The sequence below is a fragment of the Rhinopithecus roxellana genome, chromosome 16, assembly GCF_007565055.1.
Source record: "Rhinopithecus roxellana isolate Shanxi Qingling chromosome 16, ASM756505v1, whole genome shotgun sequence".
Lineage (NCBI taxonomy): Eukaryota > Metazoa > Chordata > Mammalia > Primates > Cercopithecidae > Rhinopithecus > Rhinopithecus roxellana.
Window position 1 is genome coordinate 8,730,676 of NC_044564.1, and position 16,576 is coordinate 8,747,251.

The following is a 16,576-nucleotide window of genomic DNA, read 5'->3' on the forward strand; positions in this document are numbered from 1 at the left end:
ATTAATACTACACGAAATGTTGCTCAAAAGAAAAACAAACTCTACTTTTCTTATACATCCATCTCACATACAGAATTGATTCTCTTATATTTAGTAGTTTCAGTTACATATATTAATTACAGTGTTAACTTAGCGACCCTAATTTTCAGTCAAAAACTTAGGGAGTAATTTTGGACTGTATTTGTAGATGAAAACCATTTCATAATGTTTTACAGAGATACGTTTCGTAAATTTTTTATTAACAGATCTAAATATATTTAGCTTTCCTATACCATATAAAAATAAGATACTAAAGTATATAAGCTTAAACTTATGCTTAGTAATTAATGCTTCAATGTTTTACGTAGAAACGACTCAGACGTTTGTTTGTTTGTTTTTTGAGATGGAGTCTCTTGTCACCCAGGCTGGAGTGCAGTGGCACAGTCTCAGCTCACTGCAACCTCTGCTTCCCGGGTTCAAGCGATTCTTCTGCCTCAGCCTCCCAAGTTAGCTGAGATTACAGGTGCACGCCACCATGCCTGGCTAATTTTTGTATTTTTAGTGGAGATGGGGGTTTTACCATGTTGGCTAGGCTGGTCTCGAACTCCTGACCTCAGGTGTTCCGCCCGCCTCAGCCTCCCAGAGTACTGGGATTACAGGTGTGAGCCACTGCGCCCGGCCACAAAAGGAGATTAATAGGAGAAGTGGCATCACCCAGGGCGCAGACATCCTGCCAGCCCCGGGGGTCCTCGGCCTCCCAGTGACCCTGCGTCCCCGAGGTTCAGCCATCCCCTCCGTGGTCCCACCCCAGTCCTTGCAGCTCACCCCCTCCTGCCCCGCCAGCCCCTCACCCACGGGCTCCTCAGATCCCCCGGCTCTGTCCTTTCCTCCCCGCCTGACGGCCCCGCCTCCCCTGCAGGCGCCCTGGGCAGGACCCGCCCGCGGCACGGCCTGCGCTTGAAGGAGGCAGGAAGGGCCCAGCCGCGGTGGCCGGTGTGCCCGGTGTGCCCGGGGCGCACACGTGGTGTCGCTGATGTCGCCTGCGCCGACCTCCTGTTCGTTTCATGGCGGAAGCGGCTCCGCCGCGTGGTGGCCGCGCGCCTCCCCCTCCGCTCGGCAGTTCTTCCTCTGTGACCGCCACGCGCGGCGCAGCTGGGGTCGTTTGTGCGCGAGCGTTCGTGCGGACGCGCGTTGCTGGTCTTCGTGGTCTCTGCCCGGGAGGGGAACTGCCGGGGCCCGTGGTCACTGTGTTCGACTTTCCGGGGAACGGGTGGGCTGTGGGGTGTGGCAGCGCCGCCTCCCGCCCCTCGCGCCGTTCGCTCCACGCAGATGCGGTCCACAGGGGCCTCTATGCCGCGGAACCCACGGTCGTGTTCGGCCTCACCCAGGGACCCGTCTGGCCCCTCTGCGGGCGCGCTGGCTTCCTGGCAGCCTGGGCGCCGCCGGGGTGTGCTGTGCTCACCGCCCACCAGCTTACCATGTTAACTAACGACAAACCGTGGGAACCTGGCCACCCCCGTGCCTGCACCCGCCTGAGTCCCCGGCCGCATCCTCTGTCCGAGTCCAGACCCGTGTGTCTCCCACCGCCCTCCTGACTTCTTCCCCGGCGTCAGGTGGGCGCGCCTCCCCCGGGAGCTCGGGCCTCACAAGGGTCGCCCTCTCCTGCCCTGGCCGCCTCCGCCTGTTCTCAGGCCCGCAGGGAGGCGGAGGAGAGCCTAAGGTGGGGTCCCCTTGGTCAGACCCTCCTGTGGAGTTGGGCGTGTTCTGGCCGCGTCTGTCGTGAAACCGGGAGGTGTCGGGGCTTCCTGGCCTCCTGACTCGTGGACGGCGGCACCGTCATCAGCCCCAAGCCCAGCCCCGGGAGGGCCTGCTCCCTTCTGCTCCAGGTGGGAGCGGCTCTTGCCCGGGGCGCCTCCGTGAGCACCCTCGTGAGCTCGCGACAGCCCCAGGCTGGGCTGCGGGACGGGCGACCGACCCTGGGTGTTGGTCCTTGTGTCACGGGCGGTGTAGAACCAGGTCCTGGAACCTGGTGCTGCCTCGGTGTGACCTGGCTGTGTCGCGTCCCCATCCTCCATAGAGGGTGGCTGCCTGGCCTGGTGCGGGATGGTGCTCTGAGCCGCAGGGTGTTTCCCAGCACGTGTTAGGGTCCTGGGTGGACAGGACTTTTGGGAAGCAGCAGCTGGGCCTGTGAGGGTATGGACGCCTGCCCGGGGATCAGCTGGGCTGGCCGGGTGTTTCTGGTGGAGACCTGGGACGTGAGCCGATGGGCTGCCGGAGGTCCCTCCTGGACTGTGCAGAAGCTGTGGTGGAATGTGAGCCTGACCTGGGGTGCCGGCCTGATGGGAAGGTGGCAGAGGCTGTGTGACTTGGAGATAGGTGGTGAAGGCCCTGAGGCTGCCCCCTTGTCCCTGTGGGTCCCTCGCTCTGGGGACCTCGGGCTGCCGAGGACTGAGTGCAGTGCAGTCCTGGTGGAGCGGTCACCCAGCCAGCCACAGAATTCAGTGCCCTCGCCCTGGTGGAGGGTTCACCCAGCCAGCCACCACAGAATTCTTGGCCCTCAGGCACTGCTGAAGAGAGCGAAAGCTCTGGCTGTGGGGCCCAGGTGTGGCTGGCAGTGGGCGGAGGCAGGCAAAGGCCCTGTCACCGTGGGTGAGCCCTGGAGGTGCTAAAGCTAAGATCCCATCCTGGTTTTAACCTTCAAAAATATCATTAATGTTTTTTTCTTTTTTCTTGAATACAAACCAGGGTGTGTACATTGTGTAGTATTCAGAAAATACAAAACAGATCAAAGCACAGAGGCACCGTCGGCAGAGTAGCCAGACCCTCACACGTGTGTCTCCCGGGTTCTGAGAAGGGGCCTTGCAGCGTGCAGCGTGGTTGCCTTAGGGTAACGCAACTTTATGCTGCTCTGTGAAACCTTTCCCATGGCATTAAGTATTTTTATAAAACATGGTTTTATTATTTTTTTTTATTTTTATTTTTTGAGACGGAGTCTCGCTCTGTTGCCCAGGCTGGAGTGCAGTGGCCGGATCTCAGCTCACTGCAAGCTCCGCCTCCCGGGTTCACGCCACTCTCCTGCCTCAGCCTCCGGAGTAACTGGGACTACAGGCACCCACCACCTCGCCCGGCTAGTTTTTTTGTATTTTTTTTTAGTAGAGATGGGGTTTCACCATGTTCGCCAGGATGGTCTCGATTTCCTGACCTCGTGATCCGCCCGTCTCGGCCTCCCAAAGTGCTGGGATTACAGGCTTGAGCCACAGTGCCTAGCCAAAACATGGTTTTAAAATGCTGTTTTTCGTTCATCAGATTCTACCCTGTGTGATCAGAACTGGGGTCCTTGGGAAAGCCCACCCTTGATGGAGGCCTGTTGGCCTCACCCTGTCTGCGAGGGTGACCCCAACGTGTGCTGCTGGCACCTCCCAGAAAGGGTTCCCCAGAGCCCACGGGGCCACCTGACCCGTCCTCACAGCTGTCCCTTGGTACATCTGTGTGTTGTGGGCAGTGAGCTGAGAGGGAGGTGGGGTGCAGGGAGAAGCTTGACTCAGGGCTAAAACCAACACGGTGAATAGGAAAGGTGTCCTTCAAAACCTCAGTCTGGGCAGGAGCAGTGACTCCTGCCTGTAATCCCAGCACTTCGGGAGGCCAAGGCCGGCGGATCACCTGAGGTCAGGAGTTTGAGACCAGCCTGGCGAACATGAAGAAACTTTGTCTCTACTAAAATTACAAAAATTTAGCCGGGTGTGGTGGTGCATGCCTGGTAATCCCAGACACTCAGGAGGCTGAAGCAGGAGAATCGTTTGAACCCGGGAGGCGGAGGTTGCGATGAGCTGAGATCGCGCCACTGTACTCCAACTTTGGCAACAGAGCGAAACTCCATCTCAAAAACAAAAACAAAAACAAAAAAACCTGCGACTGGCCAGGCGCAGTGGCTCACACCTGTAATCCCAGCACTTTGGGAGGCCGAGGTGGGCGGATTGCTTGAGGTCAGGAGTTCAGGACCATCCTGGCCAACATGATGAAACCCCATTTCTACTAAAAATACAAAAATTAGCTGGGCGTGGTGGCACAGGCCTGTAATCTCAGCTATTTGAGAGGCTGAGGCAGGACAATCGCTTGAACCCTGGAGGCGAAGCTTGCAGTGAACCGAGATCACCCCCCTGCACTCCAGCTTGGGCGACCAAAGTGAGACTCCATCTCAGCCTGGGTAACAGAGCGAGACTCTGTCTCAAAAAAAAAAAAAACATAAAAACAAACATACAAACAAAAAACCCCTGCTACCTACATGGACCCCCTGGGGGACGAACATGCCAGCACCCCCCCGGGAGTGGTGGTGTGAGGCCCCACACCTGTCACACCTGCTGGCCTCCTTCTCCATCTCCTGTACAATATCCCTGGAAAGTTACTTTTTTTTTTTTTTTTTGAGACGGAGTCTCGCTCTGTCGCCCAGGCTGGAGTGCAGTGGCCGGATCTCAGCTCACTGCAAGCTCCGCCTCCCGGGTTCACGCCATTCTCCTGCCTCAGCCTCCCGAGTAGCTGGGACTACAGGCGCCCGCCAGGTCGCCCGGCTAGTTTTTTGTATTTTTAGTAGAGACGGGGTTTCACCATGTTCGCCAGGATGGTCTCAATCTCCTGACCTCGTGATCCGCCCGTCTCGGCCTCCCAAAGTGCTGGGATTACAGGCTTGAGCCACCGCGCCCGGCCACTTTTTTTTTTTTTTTTTTTTGAGACAGAGTCTCACTCTGTCGCCCAGGCTGGAGTGCAGTGTCCTGATCTCGGCTCACTGTAAGCTCCGCCTCCTGGGTTCAGGCCATTCTCCTGCCTCAGCCTCCCGAGTAGCTGGGACTACAGGCGCCTGCCACCACGCCCGGCTAATTTTTTTTTGTATTTATAGTAGAGACTGTTTCACCGTGTTAGCCAGGACGGTCTTGATCTCCTAACCTCGTGATCTGCCCCCTCGGCCTCCCAAAGTGCTGGGATTACAGGCGTGAGCCACCGTGTGCGTCCAGAAAGTTACTTTTTGTGTTTAAGATTGGTCATCTTAATTGTTAAAGAAAGGAACAATCCTTAGGTTAAATTGGTAAGTTTACAAAAACGAAAGACAGACAGCAACAGGCGTTGGTGAGGCTGTGGAGGAATTAGAATCATCGTGTATTATAGATGCAAGCGTAAAATGGTACGTCCACTGTGGAAACAGTCTGGTAGTTCCTCAAAAAGCTAAACATAGAAACACCAGGAGACTCAACAGTTCAGTCCTAGAAATGTGTGTCCCCAGATCAGTGAGAACACTCCACACAGAAACACATACACAGCTGTTCACAGCAGCACTGTTTATAACAGCCAGACAAGGGGGTGCAGCCCGAATGTCTGCTGGACAAACAGCCCGTGATCCCTGCACACGATGGGGCAGGACTCAGCCACGGAAAGGCAGTTCCAGCACACGCTGCTGCAGGGATGAGCTTTGAAGACACCGTGCCGAGTGAAATCAGCCAGCCACGAGAGAACAGAACCTGTATGGTCTCCTTTATAGGAAATGCCCAAAATAGAAAAATTCACAGAGACAGAAAATGGCCAGGGCCTGAGGAGGGGCGGAGGGAGTAACTGTTGATGGGCACATGGTTCATTGTCTTTGGGGCAGTGAAAATGTTCTGGGCTGAGACAGGTGGATCGCTTTAGGTCAGGAGTTCAAGACCAGCCTGGCCAAACGTGGCGAGACCCTGTCTCAACCAGAAATACAAAACTTAGCCGGGTGTGGTAGCGGGCGCCTGTAGTCCCAGCTACTCGGGAGACTTAGGCACAAGAATCACTTGAGCCAGGAGGCGGAGGTTACGGTGAGCTGGGATTGCACCAGCGCACTCCCCTGCGGGTGGCAGAGCGAGACCCTGTCTCAAAAAAAAAAAAACTAAGCCGGGCTCGGTGGCTCACGCCTGTAATCCCAGCACTTTGGGAGGCCAAGGCAGGCGGATCGCAAGGTCAGGAGATCGAGATCATCCTGGCTAACACGGTGAAACCCCGTCTCTACTAAAAATACAAAAAATTAGCCAGGCGAGGTGGCGGCACCTGTAGTCGGAGCTACTCGGGAGGCTGAGGCAGGAGAATGGCGTGAACCCGGGAGACGGAGCTTGCATTGAGCCGAGATTGTGCCACTGCACTCCAGCCTGGGCGACAGAGTGAGACTCCGCCTCAAAAAAAAAAAAAAAAAAAATCTGGAGTTGGATAGTAGTGATGGTGACTCATGTCTGTGAATATGTTAAAAACACTGAGTTGTAACTTTAGGGTAAATTTTATGGTATATGAATTATATCTCAAAGTTGTAGAACAGTCACTGAGGCTGGGTGTGGTGGCTCACACCTGTAATCCCAGCACTTAGGGAGGTCGAGGCAGGAGGATTACCAAGCTCAGGAGTTTGAGACCAGTCTGGGCAACATAGTGAGACCCTATCTCTACAAAAAATACCCCCCCAAAATTATCCGGGTGCAGTGTATACTGCAGTGGTCCCAGCTACTCGGAAGGCTGAGGTGGGAGGATCATTTGAGCCCGGGAGGTTGAGGCTGCCATGAGCTGTGATCGCTCCACCGCACTCCAGCCTGGGCAACAGTGAGACCCTGTCTCAAAAAAATTAAGCAAAAATGGTCACTGAGATGGTAAACACATGGAATTCCCTTTGAAGCCGGTGGACACAGTGTGTGAGTCAAGGCTGCTGTTCACTGAGGAGGCCTGAGCCTCCCTCCCGAGGGGACGGCTGTGCGTGGTCATCTTGCCAGCGTCAGCTCATCCTGCTGTGCCCTCGTGCTTCTGGGGGCTGCTCCTGGGGGGCTCCGGGGTAGCCACCCTGTCCCATGTGGAAGGTTTTCTGGTTTCCCCTGACACTGGGGAGCGGTGGCCGCAGGGCTGTTTGCTTCTCCTAGAAGGGCCCCGGTGGGCACCTGGAGCTTTATGACGAGGAGGCTTGTAAGTTTTCTTGTAGACATGTTTAAAAAATGAGAAACAAGTGAATTTATTTTTATAATATACTTTAACTCCAGTATACCCAAATTATTGCTATTTCCACATGCAGTGGATATAAAAAGCTGTCACAGACATATTGACACTGACTTTAATCACGTGTTTTGCACTTTCAGCTGTGGCTGCTGTGTCAGACAATATGAGGTGGGGAGGGGACAGGCCTTGAAGGCCTCCCTTGGGGGATGACAGCTTCTGGGGGCTCTGAAGCTGGCGTTGCCTGCCCACTCGCTCCGGGTCTCAGGCCGGCCCCCTGCCCCCTGTCCTTGCTGCATCCTCAGGGCGGCAGCTGCAGGGCCCTCAAGGACGGGTGAGGGTGGTCAGCGCTCTCAGAAGGGGGCAGTAAGGCCGGCTCTGTGGGGGTGGGGGAGCCTGGGAGCCCCCCGTCGGGTTGCCAGGGAGACCTGGGGGCACACAGCCCACTCTCTGGCCGCCTCCCACCCTCCTGGCCACGCCTGCTGGCGGCACAAAGCCCACCTGGAGGGCCTGCCGGTCCTCAGGGAAACACCACAGAAAAACCGCAGAGGAAGCGTGACCTGGCGCCCGGACAAGAATGCAGGGTGGCCCGGCTTCCAGTCCGTCTTGGGTGACTCACTGCGGTGTGCAGAAAACACCATTGTGCGCCTCAGCCACAGGAAGCCCTCCGCCTCTCCCCCCACTCCCCCCCGCCCCCGCCTGCCGCTCCTTTTCCAGGTCCTGGGGTGGGTGGCGCTATGGCACCGATGGAGAGACTGACGGCTGCCATCGGCCCACCATGGCCACTTCTCACCCTCCGCCAGTAACCTGGCTTCTTGTGGGGTCCTTCAAGGTCTGTCTGTTCGGGGGTCATTTGAGGGAGCTTTGGGTCCTACTTGAGGGCAAAGCTTCAAGGGAGGGGCCCCTGCACATCCTGTTGGTCCCGCTGGTCCCACTTTCCTGCAGAGGCTCCTTGGGAGGTCGCGGCATCCAAGCCGGGCCTCCCAGGAAACCGAGGAGTGGGGCTGCCACCCACCCTGCCTCAGAGCCCATCTCCAGAGCAAGCCCCGTGCCCAGGGCTCAGGGGCAGCTGTGCCTTAGCTGGTTTCCTTCTCTGGGAAGGGGGCGTCCTGGGCTCAGCTGGGTTTGGGGTGAATACGAGCCTTCCTGAGTGTGCGTGCCACTCCCACGCCTGCATCATCTACTCCATCTCACAGCGAGGCCTGAGACTCCCCCTGGGGCCATGTGTCAGGCCAGGGCTTGGGACTCCCCACCCGAGGGGCCGGCCTCAGGGCTTCAGCTGGAATCTGCTACAGGTTCTGTGGTGGTCCAGGGGCCCTGGAGGTGCCAGCCTATGCCCACTGGCCACCTACTCAGCGCACAGGGCAGCCACAGCCAATGACTGAACCTGCACCGAGGCTGGGGGCTGGGGCTCCGGGCACAGTCACCTGCAGACTCCTGTACCTCACTCAGGCCCTGGGGGTCTGCCAGGCTCTGTGGGAAAGGACACAGCCCTCGCCCTGCCCCCCGCCCTCAGCAGTGTCGCCTCCACAGTGAGTCAGGCATGTCCCCCGTGGGTCACCTCCTCCATGCCAGGCCGCCCCCAGGGGGACTCCCTTGTGCAGTTCTGCCCCGTGTGGGTGGGGGCCCAGCTGTACCGCCTCCCTGGGTGTGGGTCGTGGGGCTGGGGAACAAGAGCCTCTGGGGTTCTCAGAGCCCAGCGTTTTGTGGTCACAGGACTCATGGCAACAATTGGGCTTGAGTTAGCACCTTTCAGAAGAAATGAAGACACTTAAAAGAGTTGATTGTTGATTTTTTTTTTTTTTTTTGAGACAGAGTTGCACTCTGTCGCCCAGGCTGGAGTGCAGTGGTGCAATCTCAGCTCACTGCAACCTCCGCCTTGCAGGTTCAACTGATTCTCTTGCCTCACCCTGCCAAGTAGCTGGGATTACAGGCGCCCACCACCATGCCTGGCTAATTTTTGTATTTTTAGTAGAGATGGAGTTTCAGTATGTTGGCCAGGCTAGTTTCGAACTCCTGGCCTCAAATGATCTGCCCGCCTCAGGCTCCCACAGTGCTAGGATAAGAGTCGTGGTCTCAGCTCACTGCAACCTCCGCCGCCTGGGTTCATACCATTCTGCCTTAACCTCCCGAGTAGCTGGGATTACAGGCGCTGGCTACCATGCCCGGCTAATTTTTTGTATTTTTGGTAGAGACAGGATTTCACCATGTTGGCCAGGCTGGTCTCGAACTCCTGTCCTTGTGATCTGCTTACCTCGGCCTCCCAAAGTGCTGGGATTATAGGCATGATCCACTGTGCCCGGCCATCAGTTGTTAATTTTAAGTGGAAGCTGCAAAACTGGTGAGTGGCGTTGCCCCATCAGGGACCCGGGGAGCCCCGTTTGTCCTGGTGTGGGCTTGGGACCCGGCACCGTGTTGGAGAAAGATGCTGAGAGATCCAGACAGGCTCTTTCACCCTGAAACGAGACCAGTTACAGAAAGTGTGCGGTGGGGGAATGTGAACTGAATCCTTGCCAGCTGTTTCCGTTCTCAGTCACATCAGCCTGTGTCTCCACTTGGTCATTTTTAGGTCCAGGGTTTTGTAGACACAGCTCCCTCCCTACCCATCACACGCCCTTCCTACACGCCGTGCGCCCTCCCTACCCGCCTTCCCTACACACCGCGCACCACCACGCCTGGATACATACCTATTTCTTTCATAGAAACAGGGTCTCACTATGTTGCCCAGGCTGGACTCAAGCGATCCGCCTGCCAAGGCCTCCCATGGTGGTGGGATCAGAGATGTGAGCCACCACGCCGGGCCAGTTTTCTGTTACTTAAAACACAAGATCTAAAACTGGGTTTTTATTTTTTTTTATTTTTTATTTTGAGACAGAGTCTTGCTCTGTCGCCCAGGCTGGAGTGCAGTGGCGCAATCTCGGCTCACTGCAAGCTCCGCCTCCCGGGTTCCCGCCATTCTCCTGCCTCAGCCTCCCGAGTAGCTGGGACTGCAGGCACCCGCCACCACGCCCGGCTAATTTTTTGTATTTTTAGTAGAGACGGGGTTTCACTGTGTTAGCCAGGATGGTCTCGATCTCCCGACCTCGTGATCCGCCCGTCTTGGCCTCCCAAAGTGCTGGGATTACAGGCGTGAGCCACAGTCCCCGGCCAAACTGGGTAATTTATAAAGAAAAGGAATTTATTTCTTACAGCTCTGGAGGCTAAGTCTAAGGGTGAGGGGAGCATCCGAGGAGGTGTTCATGCTGGTGGGACTCCAAAGGGTCCTGAGGCAGCTCGGGGCAGCCATGGTGAGGTCTCGGCGTGCGGGCTCAGGCCTTAGGCCTCTCTTCCTCTTCTTATAAAGCCACCAGTTCCACTCCCGTGATAACCCAGCAATCCACGGGCAGGATCCTCACCCCCCAGGCACGTCCCAAGGCTCCACCTCGAAATGCTGTAGCATGGTGATGGAGTTCCAGCGTGTTTCAGAGGGACAGACTTTAAATTATAGCAGCCGCCCTCCACAGAAGGGACAGGGCCAACTGCCCCCTTCCTGGGCCGATCAGCAAAGGGAGTGCCATCGAGGCCTTATGCAAGTTCATCCTGAGCTCAGGGACAAAAACAGCCCTGCAGACTCCTGTGGAGAGGGGCTGACCCAGCCTGATGGTGAGAGACAAGCCACGCTGGGTGCTGCGCCTGTGTTCCCACTGGCCTGGCTTCCCTGTACACAGTGGGTGTGTCCATTCCAACTGGCTCAAGGCTCTGCCTTTTTAAAGAGGACCTGGGAACTCATAAGCCACTCAAGGAACTGCAGATAAAAGGCCCCCAGTCTCAGATTTGGGGTTACCATTGGTCTGAGGGGCCAGTTCAGCTGTGCTGGATGTCCCTGGAAGGCCTTGCTGAGCAACTAGGGGGAGGTGTGAGGGCAGCAGGGATTGCTGTCTTCCCCCAAAGCCCTTTTTTTTTTTTTTTTTTTTTGAGACGGAGTCTTGCTGTGTCGCCCAGGCTGGAGTGCAGTGGCGCGGATCTCGGCTCACTGCACGCTCCGCCTCCCGGGTTCACGCCATTCTCCCGCCTCAGCCTCCGAGTAGCTGGGACTACAGGCGCCCGCCACCACGCCCGGCTAGTTTTTTGTATTTTTAGTAGAGACGGGGTTTCACCATGTTAGCCAGGATGGTCTTGATCTCCTGACATCGTGATCCACCCGCCTCGGCCTCCCAAAGTGCTGGGATTACAGGCTTGAGCCACCGCGCCCGGCCTTTTTTTTTTTTTTTTTTTTTTTTTTTTTTTGAGACGGAGTCTCGCTCTGTTGCCCAGCCGGGAGCGCAGTGGTACGATCTCTGCTCACTGCAAGCTCTGCCTCCTGGATTCACACCGTTCTCCTGCCTCAGCCTCCCCAGTAGCTGGGACCAGAGGCACTCGCCAACCAATTTTTGTTGTATTTTTAGTAGAGACGGGGTGTCACCATGTTAGCCAGGATGGTCTCAATCTCCTGACCTCGTGATCCGCCCACCTCGGCCTCTCAAAGTGCTGGGATTACAGGCGTGAGCCACCGTGCCCGCCTCCCCTCACCCCTTTTAAAAGTCCCTTGGGAGCTTTGGAGCACGTGCAGGGCCTGCCCAGTGTTGGAGGAGGCACATCCAGGCCCTGAGAGGAAGAGACACTGTTGGGTTTTAGTGAAACACCCACGCACCTCAGTCAAACACCAGGAGGAGGGGCTGAGCTTCAGAGCTTTCTGGAGACACTGCAAGGAGGTTGGGCCAGGGAGACCCTTGCAGGTGTGAGGCTGGGAGACCCCCAGAGGTGTGAGACTGGAAAACCCCTGGAGGAGGCCTGAGGCTGCGCGCGCTTGGGTGCTGCGGGGCCTGGGGTGTCCATACTGCCCAAGGGGAAAGCCCCCTCCGGCCATGCCCCAGACCCTTTGCTGTGCCCCTCCCGCCTCCCGCCTCCTGCGTGTCCTTGGGTCCAGCCAACGCATCCAGGATCTCGAATTCCTGTGGACCTGTGGGCTCCAGTGACGGAAGCACTGGGCGCTTCTCCCACTCCAGCTGTGCGGTCCTCAGAACCAGGCCAGGAGCCGCTGCGTTGGGGTTTATGCTTGGATGGTGGATGGACGTGGGTGTGTCTGGAGAGCCGCACTCCGGGGTCTGGAGCTGCGTCTCCATCCTTGCCTGTTGGGGACCCTCTAAGGGCTTGCCGGCCGCCAGTCACCCTTTCTTAGCCAAGGGATCCCGGGAGATGGGGCGGGGACGCTGGGTTCTGCGTTGTCGGGCTGGCAGGACAGAGCCCGAGAGCGGCCAGACCTGCCGTTTGCATGGCACAGGGTCTCCCAGGAAAGGGCCTGCGGTGAGCCGGGGGCAGATGGCCCCTCGGGGGCCTGGACCCGTGTGCGGGCTTCTCGGGAGAGCAGCCACCTCTGTGGTGTTTAGCGCAGGCCGACAGAGGTGGAGGGTCCTCCCTATGCTCGCCGCGGCCGCCGGGCTGGGCTCTGCCTGCAGCGCTGGCCTGGGTGGGAACGGAGACCTAGCCTGGGCGCGCAGGTAGGGGAGGCACTTGGACTTCAGGCGCCTGGGACAGGCGCTGCTGGGAGGGAGGAGGCGTTGCCGGGTTCCACCAGCAGAGGGGCCCAGAGACCGGCCCGGACGCACGGCCGTCGGCGTGGGTTGGCCCGGACTGGCTCCTCCGCAGGCTGCCGCCCCCGCCCGCCCGCTCGCTCCGCCGGTGCGTCTGTGAACGGGCGGGTTCTGGCCAGCGTTCTGGCCTCCACGATTCCAGGTGCCGGAGATGCAGGGCCTTCCCTGGCACAGGACCCTGGGACGCTGGGAGGCAGTATTGGCTCCACACTTCTCGGAGCCTGACTGCCTGGCTGGGGCTGCCCCGTCGGGTCCTCGCAGCCCACAAGGCCGTCCCCAGCCTGCGGAGGGGCCGGGCTGTACTCTTGGAAGGGAGGGGTGGGGGCTGAGGAGCGGCCTGGGGTGGGGGTCGAGGTACAGACGCCCCAGAGGAGGGTTGGGGAGAGGGTCTAACGCCCACTGAGCCTATGACTGGGGGAGTACTGAGAACCCAGGGAAATTTCCAGGAGCCGCTGGGAGTGCCCGTGGCAGTGGAGGTGGTGGTGGTGGTGGGGGACCTGCTGCCTTTATTCATTTGCTCATCAAACACTATCAGCGCCACTGATGCCGCCGCCGTCTGGGGGTCGAGGGGTGCGTTGGTGCTGGAAGCCAAGTCCACACTCCGGGCGGCCATGAGGCATGCCAGGGGCAGGAGTGTTGGCCAGGAGCGGCTGTGGCCTCTGCTGTTTGGGACAAGACAAAGAGAGGTGGAGTGGCCTCCCGTCAGGGCCTCCCTGTGCGATAGGGGTTTCACGAGGCTCACCCCGCCCTCGCTGCACTCAGCACCCGCCCTCGGCTCCAGATAACCTGCTGCCAGCCACCCTGGTTCTGTGCAGGGCCTCACTTTTCCTTCTTTTCTTTTCTTTTTTCTTTTCTCTTCCTTTTTTCTTTTTTTTCCCTTTCCTTTCTTCTTTCTTTCTTTTCTTCTTTTTTTTTTTTTGGAAACAGGGTCTTGCTCTGTCACCCAGGCTAGAATGCAGTGGCCCAATCTTGGGTCACTGCAGCCTTGACCTCCTGGGCTCAAGTGATCCTCCCACGTCAGCCTCCCGAGTAACTGGGATTACAGGTGCATGTCAACACACCCAGCTGATTTTTTTTTGAGACGGAGTCTTGCTCTGTCGCCCAGGCTGGAGTGCAGTGGCACAATCTCGGCTCACTGCAAGCTCCGCCTGCCAGGTTCACGCCATTCTCCTGCCTCAGCCTCCCTAGTAGCTAGGATACAGGCACCTGCCACCACGCCTGGCTAATTTTTTTGTATTTTTAGTAGAGACGGGGTTTCACCGTGTTAGCCAGGATGGTCTCAATCTCCTGACCTCGTGATCTGCCTGCCTTGGCCTCCCAAAGTGCTGGGATTACAGGCGTGAGCCACCGCGCCCGGCCTGATTTTTTTTTTAATAGAGATGGGGTCTCACTATGTTGCCCAGACTAGCTTCAAACTCCTGAGCTCGAGTGCTCCTTCTGCCTCGGCCTCCCACAAGGCTGGGATTACAGGCGTGAGCCACTGCGTCCGGCCAGTTTCATGTTTTATTCACTCTTCAGAGCACAGAGGCCTCTGCCTGGCATTGGGGCATGGGCAAGGTGTCTGTGGGCAGCGGGTCCCACCAAGGGTTCCAGGACAGCAGATGGTGGGCAGGGCGGGGAGACTGTGTGCCTGGTACCCACCCATGTGCCGACCGGTGGGAGAAGCCAGGCTCATGCTGAGTCAGGCTAAATCTAACATTTATCAGGAACTTGATCTACTTCAGTGTGATGTAAGAAAAACAGGCTGGATGCAGTGGCTCACGCCTGTAATCCCAGCACTTTGGGAGGCCAAGGTGGGTGGATAACAAAGTCAGGAGATCGAGACCATCCTGGCTGACATGGCGAAACCTCATCTCTACTAAAAATACAAACAAATTAGCTGGGTGTGGTGGTGGGGCCTGTAGTCCCAGCTACTTGGGAGGCTGAGGCAGGGGAATGACGTGAACCCCGGGAGGCAGAGCTTGCAGTAAGCCGAGATCAAGCCACTGCACTCCAGCCTGGGGGACAGAGCGAGACTCTGTCTCAAAAAAAAAGAAAAGGCCGAGTGCAGTGGCTCAATCCGGTAATCCCAGCACTTTGGGAGGCCAAGACAGGAGGATCATGAGGTCAGCAGATCGAGACCATCCTGGCTAACACGGTGAAACCCCGTCTCTACTAAAAAATACAAAAAACTAGCCGGGCGAGGTGGCAGGTGCCTGTAGTCCCAGCTACTCGGGAGGCTGAGGCAGGAGAATGGCGTAAACCCAGGAGGCGGAGCTTGCAGTAAGCCGAGATCTAGCCACTGCACTCCAGCCCGGGCGACAGAGCGAGACTCCGTCTGAAAAAAAAAAAAAAGAAAAAGAAAAACAAATGTGCTTTCAGCAAAAGATCCAGGGAGGAAACCAACAATAGAGAGAAATTGTGGCTTCTGCTGCCTTAAAAAGTGGGAGCTGTGCCTGAGCCTTCTGCTTCTCGGCCCAGAGCCTGGCATTTCTTGAACCATGAGACATAAAGTTTATTGTTGAGAGCCTGAGAAACTGCGGATGCTGGGGATGGGTGAGTGGCCTGCGACAGCCGCCTTGGGCTCCGGCTGCAGCTCTGCAAATCCTTGGGCCACGGACACCAGGATGAGCCTAGGCGAGAGGACGTTGTACATGAGTCCGGGACCTGTGTGGGGGGCCCACCCTGCCCCCACTGGTACTGTGGTCCAGGGGTCCCCAGGGAGCAGCCGGGGGGAAGCAGCGGGGATTGGGGCTCTGCCCCCTGCTCAGGCCCCGGGTGCCCACTGCCTTCCCCCAGGGGTGCTGGCCCAGCATCCTTGTGGGTCAGAGCCCACTGTGCCGGACCCCAGCGCAGTTTGGAGGTTCAAGGGTGGGACATGTGGATGTGTGGGGCTCCCAAGCAGGCTCTTTGGACACCCGCTGGCAGAGGCCCTGGGAATTTGGAAATGGCCACTGGCTCACCTGTGGGACAGCACTGTGTCCCCTCTCAGCACCCGGATCACGTGGGGGAGGGGACACGCACTGGGCCACAGCTCTGAGGGGACAGGCAGAGGCTGAGACAGATGAGGTGGCACCAGGAGCGAGGAGGAGACAGGCATGGCCAGGAGGGGACTGTGGCTTTTAGTGATTTTTTTTTTTTTTTTTTTTTTTTGAGATGGAGTTTTGCTCTTGTTGCCCAGGCTGGTGTGCAATGGCGTGATCTTGGCTCACCGCAACCTCTGCCTCCTGGGTTCAAGCAATTCTCCTGCCTCAGCCTCCCGAGTACCTGGCATTACAGGCATGTGCCACCACACCCAGCTAATTTTGTATTTTTGGTAGAGATGGGGTTTCTCCATGTTGGTTAGGCTGGTCTCGAGCTCCTGACCTCAGGTGATCCTCCGGCCTCAGCTTCCCAAAGTGCTGGGATTACAGGCGTGAGCCACTGCGCCCGGCCAACTTTTAGTGATGTTTTTGCATGATTTTTCAGAATTTGCAAATGTAGTTTTCCAAATATTGTATTACATGAATAATTGCCTTTATAGGCAGCCAAAAGGCAATAAAAAGCAAATAAAAAGGGAGAGTGGTAGAGTGAGGAGACTGGGACGAGACCTGCTTTGATCCTGGCTGAGCTCAGTTTTCTCATCCGGGAGATGGACACGCCTCTTTCATGGAGGCGGAGAGAATAGTGTGCAGAGTCCCCGTGGGCGCCCAGACCCTTCCCCGAGAGCTGGCGTGGGGAGCCTCTGCCTCTGTTGGGGGAAGGACCTGCGATAGGCTGTGGGCTGAGTTGTTTCCCCCAATTCCCATGCTGAAGCCCTAGGCCCCGTGTCACTGTATCTGGAGATGGGGTCTTTGCAGAGGTGAAATGAAGTTGTTGGGGTAGGCCCTAATCCAGTAGGACTGGTGTTGCCGTAAGAAGGGGAGATCAGGACACAGACCACATTGGGGGTACCCGTGAGGACCCAGGGAGTGGGGCCCACCCTCCCCACCCAGTGTCAGAGCTGCAGCCTTGGGACAGTGAGGGCACACGTCCCTGTCACTTGCACCCTGTGG

General features: G+C 57.4%; 1 protein-coding gene across 4 annotated transcripts in view; it reads left to right on the forward strand.

Annotated features, from left to right (window-relative positions):
• Positions 1–16,576, forward strand: part of EXD3 (exonuclease 3'-5' domain containing 3) — a 117,289-nt gene that overhangs the window by 5,008 nt on the left and 95,705 nt on the right. The gene's annotated exons all lie outside the window — the stretch shown is intronic.